Source organism: Mus pahari, chromosome 5 (assembly GCF_900095145.1).
Source record: "Mus pahari chromosome 5, PAHARI_EIJ_v1.1, whole genome shotgun sequence".
Classification (NCBI taxonomy): domain Eukaryota; kingdom Metazoa; phylum Chordata; class Mammalia; order Rodentia; family Muridae; genus Mus; species Mus pahari.
Window position 1 is genome coordinate 122,377,703 of NC_034594.1, and position 8,003 is coordinate 122,385,705.

The 8,003-nt window shown below is 40.3% G+C and overlaps 1 pseudogene; it reads left to right on the forward strand.

Moving 5' to 3' along the window:
* The first annotated feature begins 2,588 nt into the window (after nt 1-2,588).
* LOC110322022 lies at nt 2,589-3,984 on the forward strand (annotated as a pseudogene).
* The last annotated feature ends 4,019 nt before the right edge of the window (nt 3,985-8,003 follow it).

Genomic DNA, 8,003 nt, shown 5'->3' on the forward strand with positions numbered 1-8,003 from the left:
TCCCTGAGGTGGGTTTCCTGTAAGCAGCAAAATGTTGGGTCCTGTTTGTGTAGCCAGTCTATTAGTCTATCTTTTTATTGGGGAATTGAGTCCATTGATGTTAAGAGAAATTAAAGACCAGTAATTGCTTCCTGTTATTTTTGTTGTTAAAGTTGGGATTCTGTTCTTGCGACTGTCTTCTCTTAGGTTTTTTGAAGGATTACTTTCTTGCTTTTTCTAGGATGTAATTTCTGTCCTTGTGTTGATGTTTTCCCTTTATTATCCTTTGAAGGGCTGGATTCATGTATTTTATATTTTAGATGCAAATCTTATATTAATATCTTATTTTTAAATTTTATTAATATCTAATAAAATATAGTAAAAGATTTTTATTCTTTTGTTAACAATGTATACAACAGAGATAGAATTTATAATTTTAATTAAATTGAGATTTTGTTTTCTCCACTGATTGTACTTTATTTTGTATCTGAATATTTGCTATGAAATATTGCTCATTAATCATCTGTGTATTTACCTGTGAATAGTATGCTTCTTGGTTTCTTCCTGTATTCATAAAGAGTTTGGAGTTAATCCTCTAATGGAATAAGGAGAGAATGGTGAGCTTTTGCATATGAGCACAAGTTCCAGGGTCCTGGGTGCTGATGGCTGGCGTACTTCCTTTGTGTAGTGTGATCACTACAGGTAGCAATGCTTCAGTGGATCTGTTTCTCAGCTGCTTTCTCCTTTCCAAAGTCCAGTGTGTTCACTAGTTTTCCACAATGCCTTGCTTAGTGAATCTTAGTGATAGCTCTTAAAATTGAGATGTATAGCTGTTCCAACATTGTTTTTATATTTAATATATATTGCTAATTAAAGTCATTTGTAACATGAAAAATAAATATTAAAAATCTTTTCTTTTAGAATCAGGAATTTTCCATAGTCATAGCACATATAGTTTTAATGAACTATAGTCTTTTCAACAAATAAACTATACAAATAAACTATACACAGCTAAACAATTAAATAATAAGCTTAATTATATTGGATGTGAAAAATAAATATTATTCCAGTACTATGAATTAATGAACATTCTTAATATTTACATTTACTTTCACAGTTTTCTTGCAACAGTGATAAAATAATCTGAAACTCTACATTATAAGTATTAATTAATCTTTAACAGTTATTTTTCTTAACATAAAAGGAGAGCATCTAGATTATTAATGATATTTTCTAGTCAGTACAATTGAAAATAAACCATTAAAACAACAAATATATTTAAATATTTAAATGCGATGATTAGTTTCCTTTAGAAAACTCTTAAGGCAATTCATTGACACACTCTTAAAAAATTCTCTTAAGTTGGAGGGCAGCAGGCAGGCATGCAGGTGAGCAATTGGGCAATCTTACAGGCAGAGGGCAGGGGAGACAACTTTCAGTTGGCATGGCAGGTACTAGACTTCAGTGCACAGTTCAGTGCTGGCTTCTGTGCAGAGGCCTGCCTCAAACAGGCCTCAGTTGGCTCTTCAATCTGCAGGAGAATCAGGGTCCCAGTACAGGTGGGCAGGAGTCAGCAAAAAGGTGACAAACAGACGGGAACACAAGGGAGTGTTGTATCTGAATGTAATTTGTCAAAGTGAGCATCACACTTACATATTACAGAATAAAATGAAGAAGTTAGGTGACCCAACAGCCAAGGTACATTGAAGTTATCTGACACAAAACAGAGAAATGCATTCAAAAGACTGGCAGGAACCAGACAATACTAACAATTGAGATGAAATCAGCCCTACCTAGAGTCAGCTAATGACAGGGGCCAGGTGAGGATTTCACACCCTAGTCACAATTTATGCTATTCCTCTGAGCCTTGTGAAAGCTTGCACCAGGGGGTTCTGCACTAGCAGACCTTCTCATGAATAATGCAATACTGTAGTTCTTCCTTAAACCACAACCTCCTTTTTCCTTGGCCATGGTAAATTCTTGCATATGGGAGTAACTTGGCTGCTCTTTTAAGTGTCTGTAGGGAATCTCCATTTATCAGAAGAACTCCCCAACTTTCTTCTAATATGCAATGTAGTCTGCCATACCTGACTGTAAAGAGAATTCTAAGTTTACTATTGTGAACTAACCCTGAGAATACTAGATCTCATCTGGCAAACTGAGATGCCTGATTACTAACTGTCAAAACTGGGGCATTTCATCTGAATGAATAACGTTCTTACGAAATTCCAAGCCCAGGGTCAGCTCAAGGACTGCCTAGGACATTGGTGAAGGCCAGACAGTAGATAGAGTTTAACCTGATTTAGGTATTAGTAAAATCATTTCTTGGAGGCACCTATAATAAAACAATACTGAAAGAAAGCACACAGATCCATACAAGGACTAACGCCGGGACAGGTTTGGAGCATTTGTGCCAGGGTTCCAGGAGACTGAGTTTCCATGAAACTCTTTACCTCAGAACACAGACTTCACTGTAGTGGGTGTGGCAGAGGCCAAGGCCAATTGATTGTTACCTGTCTTGTCCTCACCCTCCCACCCTAGCTGAAGCCCTCTGGGTCCCAGACCCACTGTTCCCGCATGACCACAGACTGCGGGGATTTTCGAAGCTGGTGCATGACCATATGCCCTCTGAAGTCTGAAGCCTCCTAAAACCAGCTGCCATCCATGTCAACAATGAGACCAGCCTGAGTGAAGTTGAAGTCTATGGCTTTGACTATGACTACACACAGGTTCAGTATGCAGATGTGCTGCACCCTGATATTTTCAGTGCTGCCTGGGACATACTGATAGAGAACTAGGGAAGTACTCTGACGGAATTCAAAAGTACGACTATGACTCCAGCTTTGTCATCCATAGCCTCTGCTATGATATCGGGAAGAGCCTCCTGATGAAAATGGATGCTTTTCAGTACATACAAGAAGGAACAGCCTACCAGTGCATCCAGCCTGTGCCAAATGATGATGTGATTGACCTATACAGAGGCTCCCACTATAGCAAATGAGTGTCTTTTAGGACAAGGGCCCTTCTATAAAACAGTTCATAAACATCTTCTCACTCTCAAAAATGTCACTGGTGTCATGTGTGGTAGACTACTTTCTCGGCCACAGACTGAAGTTTGAACAAGTACACCTCAAGGTGTACATGCATCTGGGATGTGTAAAGTGCCCTGTGTACCAGTAGATTTCACAAGACAGGGAGAAGCACATCCTGATGAGAGGTGAAACGTTTTCAGTCCTGAGCCACCTAGTGACCCATGGAAAAGAACTTTTCCTCAGCACCAACAGTCCTTTCAATTTTGTGGACAAAGGCGTATGGCACATGGTGGGTACCAGTTGGTGCCAACTCTTCTAAGTGGTCACTGTCTAGTCAGACAAGCCTAACGTTTTCACAAACCAGCACAAACCTTTTCAAAAGCTTGATAAGAAGGACTCCCTCCATTGGGACCATATCACTTGCCTAGAAAAGGTTAAAATTTATTGCCAGAGAAATCTGTTTCATTTTCTTCCTCTGACAGAATGGGGAGGACCTTGAGTGTTCTATCTCTACAGTGACCTGGTGGATCTTATGCACACAGGAGCCATCATCCCTGAGCTAGAGTGTGAGATCTGCAAAATCAACACAGCAGTGCATGCACTCATTGACCTGGCAGAGGTTCTCAATGGGCTGCTAGAGTATACACAGACTGAGAGATGCAGAGTCACTGTAGGTCCTGGCAACCTGGGTGAAGGAGCAACAAGAAATGAGATGCATCACAAAGACCCTGTTCAATGCTCAGTTTGGGAGCATTTTTAGTACCTTCTACAACACTACCTACTTCTCCACACATCTTGTGTGCCTCTATGACCTCTACATGGCCATTCTCACCTGTTTGCACAACTACCTTGTAGATTTCACTCTCTACCCATGCCACACACTCCTGCAGAATGGGGAATGCTCTGGATGGACCAGCTGTGTACCTGCTTCATGAAGACACCTTTTCTTGTTGACATGGACCATATCCACTGAGGACACATTTATTATCCTGGACAGACCATCCACCCTTTCAACCCCATCCACCTTGACAAGCAACAAAAGAGAACTCTGCCACAAATAAATAAAAAACAAACAAATAAACAAATAAAATCTGAAATGTAAAAAGGTGACAACTGACAAGTTTTCGATCACAAAAAGTATTTCAAGCATCTACTGAAATAAATTTTAATGTGACTTTTACTTTTCCCATTAATGTATTTAGTTATTCATTTTACAGCCTGACCTCTGCCCCCTCTTCTTTTCCCCCCCTCTCATAGTCCCTTATTCTATTCCCTCTCTCCTTCTCCTCTGAAAGGATAGAAGCTCCTCCCAACACAGTATCATCATATCCTGGGGCACCGAGTCTCTGAAGGATTAGGCACATCCTCTCTCAGTGAGATCAGACAAGGCAGTCCAGTTAGAGGAACAAATACAACAGATAGGCAACAGCTTTAGAGGCATCTCCATTTCCAGTTGTAGGGGGACCCACACATGACTGAAATTCACATATGCTACATTTGTGCTGGGGTGTTGGCTGAGTTTGTGTATACTGTTTGTTTGGTGACTTAATCTCTGAGAGTCTAAGAGTCTAGCTTAGTTGATTCTCTTGGTCATCCTGTGGAGTTCCTATCCCCTTTAGGGCCACCAATCTTTTCCCCAACACATCGATAATATTTGGTTGTGTGTCTCCACAAATGTTTCAGTCATCTGCTAAGTGGAGCCTCTCATAGGACACTTATGAAAGGCTCCTGTCTGCAAGTGTAGCAGAGCATCATTAATAGTGTCAGAGAGATTGGTGCTTGCCTGTGGGATGGGTCTCAGGTAGGACCAGTTATTGGTTGGCTAGCCCCTCAGTTTCTGTTCCATCTTTGATATTGCATTTCTTTAAGATAGGAAAAAAAATGGGGGTCAAAAGTTTTGTGGGAGGGTTGATGTCCTTATTCTTCAGTATCCTGCCTGGTTAGAGAGGGTCACCTCTTCAGGTTCCAAATCCCCACTGCAATTCAGCTAAGGTTCCCCCACATTGACTTCTAGGAGTCTCCCAATCCAAGGTATCTGGTACTTCCTAGAGATGCTCCCCACCCTCCTCCCCCCTCCAGCTCCATATTGGCATTCATTCTCCTGTTCCTCTGGCCCTTTCTCCTGCCTCTTCCCACACTTGATGCTGAATACCTCATATTCCCCTCCCATCTTTCTTCCACCCGGTTGGTTTTACCCCTCCTTCTCCCTCCTATGACTATTTTGTTTCTCCTTCTAAGAGAGATTCAAGCATCTTCCCTTGGGTCCTCCTTCTTGTTTAGATTCTTTAGGTCTATGAAGACTATTGTGGGTATCCTGTACTTTACTGCTATGGCCATTTATAAGTGACTACGTATCATGCCTGTGTTTTGGGGTATGAGTTACCTCACTCAGGATGCTAAGGACATGATCAAGCATGTGTCTTTGTTGTATGTGGAACATCTTTTGAAAATATGCCCAGGAGTGGTATAGCTGGAACTTCAGGTAGGACTATTTACAATTTCCTGAGAAACTGACAAATTGATTTTCCAGAGTGGTTGTAAAATTTTGCACTCCCACAAGCAACGGAGGAGTGTTCCTCTTCCTCAAAATCCTCCCCATTGAGGTTTTAGTCTTAGCCATTTTGGTAGGTTTAAGATGGAATCTCAGTGTAGGCAAATTTTTTTGCAGTCTATATTAATAAAAGCTTAACATTTCCTCTTGTCCTCCACTCACCTGAGGTAGTGGCAGAAAAAAACTTATTAGATATGGCAGATATGTTTACAATAGTTCTTTGAGGGCATGCTCAATATTCTTTGTCAGCAATTCAGTCCCATAGCAAACATCAAATTTGACTCAGAAACTTCAGTCCAGTTCTCTATCTGTCTTCAGGGTCATATTTATATTGCTTCATCACAGGTCATTTCACATGTTTGCTATATCAGAACATCCTTTTACCAATGTCTGCTTCAGGAAAACATTCTTTCCCATGTCTGCTTTAGAGAGACACCTTTCACCCATATGACCCAGAAGAACAATATTTGTTGTTCCCTATGCTGTTGAAGTTCAACTTTAATCTATGGTGATCATATGAGATGTAAGGGGTTATTTCAATCTTCTTGTGTCTATTGAGGCTTACTTTGTGAATGAATATATTGNCAGTTTTGGAGAATGTTCCATAGGGTGCTAAGAAGTTATATTATTATGTCTTTGGGTGAAAGGTTTCTTAGGGATTTGTTAGGTCCATTTGGCTCATAACGTCTGTTAGTTTCACCATTTCTGTTTAATTTCTGTTTCAGTGACCTTTTCTTTAGTGAGAGTGCAGTGTTAAAGTCCCCCACTATGATTGTGTGTTGTTTGATGTGTGATTTAAATTTTAGTAATGTTTCTTTTATGAATGTGGTTGCCCTTGCATAGCTGTTCAGAACAAAGATGTCATCTGGATGTGTTATTCTTTGATGAGTATGAAGTGTACTTCCCCAACTTTTATGATTACTTTTGGTAAATCATAAAGTAAAGTAACTTGGTCTTCTTATGTGACTCCCAACAAGAGGAGCAGGGCTGTCTGTGACTCATTTGCCTGCAGTTGGGGACCCATTTCTCCATACCTCACACAGGGTTGTCTCATCTAGTCTTAATACCAGGAAAAGTGCCTAGTCTTACTGAAAGTTGTGTGTTTGATATCCATGGGAAGCCTATCTTTTCTAAATATAAATGGAGGAGTGGGTGGGCGCAAAGGAGGTGTGGATCTGCTCAGAAGGTAGGTTAAGGGAAGTCACTGACAGGGGAGGAAGGACTGAAAACTGCAGTCTAGATGTAATAATAATAATAATAATAATAATAATAATAATAAATCAAAAGAAAATAAATATAATATAACTCATCTTAAAAATAAAAACTCCCAGCATGTGGAAGGTGGAGGCAATATAGCCAAAGTTCAAGATCAATCTTGGTTATATAAGAATATATGATCAGCATAGCCTACACAAGACCCTGCTTCAAAATAAATAAATAAATAAATAAATAAATAAATAAATAAATAAATAGAAATTTTCAACATAAAACTCAATGACTTCATGAAGATACATTTAATATCATTTATATTTCAAAGGTACTGTCTGTATTTTATAAATAGCCTATGTCCATAACTTAATAAATTGAAAATAGACAATGGAATACTACTCAGCTATTAAAAACAATGACTTCATTAAATTCTTAGGCAAATGGATGGAACTAGAAAACATCATGAGCGAGGTAACCCAGTTACAAAAGAACATACATAGTATGCATGCACTGATAAGTGGATCTTAGCCCAAAAGTCCAGAATATCCAAGATCCAATTGACAAAGCACAAGAGGAAGGAAAAGCAAAGCACGAATGCTTTGGTCCTTCTTAGAAGGGGGAACAAAATACTCACAGGAGCAAATATGGAGACAAAGTATGGAGCAGAGATGAAGGAAAGGCCATTCTGAGAGTGCTCCATCTGAGAATCCATCCCATATTCAGTCACCAAAGCCAGACACTATTGCAGATGCTAAGAAGTGCTTGCTGACAGGAGCCTGATATAACTGTATCCTGAGAGTCTCTGCCAGGGCCTGACAAGTACAAAGGTGGATGCTCACAGCCAACCACTGGACTGAGCATGGGTTCCCCAATTTAGGAGTTAGAGAAAGGACTCAAGGAGCTGAAGGTGTTTGCAACCCCATAGGAAGCACAACAACATCAACCAACCAGAACCCCCAGAGTTGCCAGGGACTAAAACAACAACCAAAGAGTCCATATGGAGGGAAACATGGCTCCAGCCATATATGTACCAGAGGATGACCTTGTCAGGCATCAACAGGAAGAGAGGTCCTTGGTCCTATGAAATCTCAATGTCCCAGTGTAAGGGAATACCAGTATGGGGGGAGGGCAGGAGTGTGTGGGTTGGGGAGGGAACACCCTCATAGAAGCAGGGGGAGGGGGAATGGGAGAGGAGGTTTCTGGGGGGAAGGGGTTAACATTTGAAAGGTAAA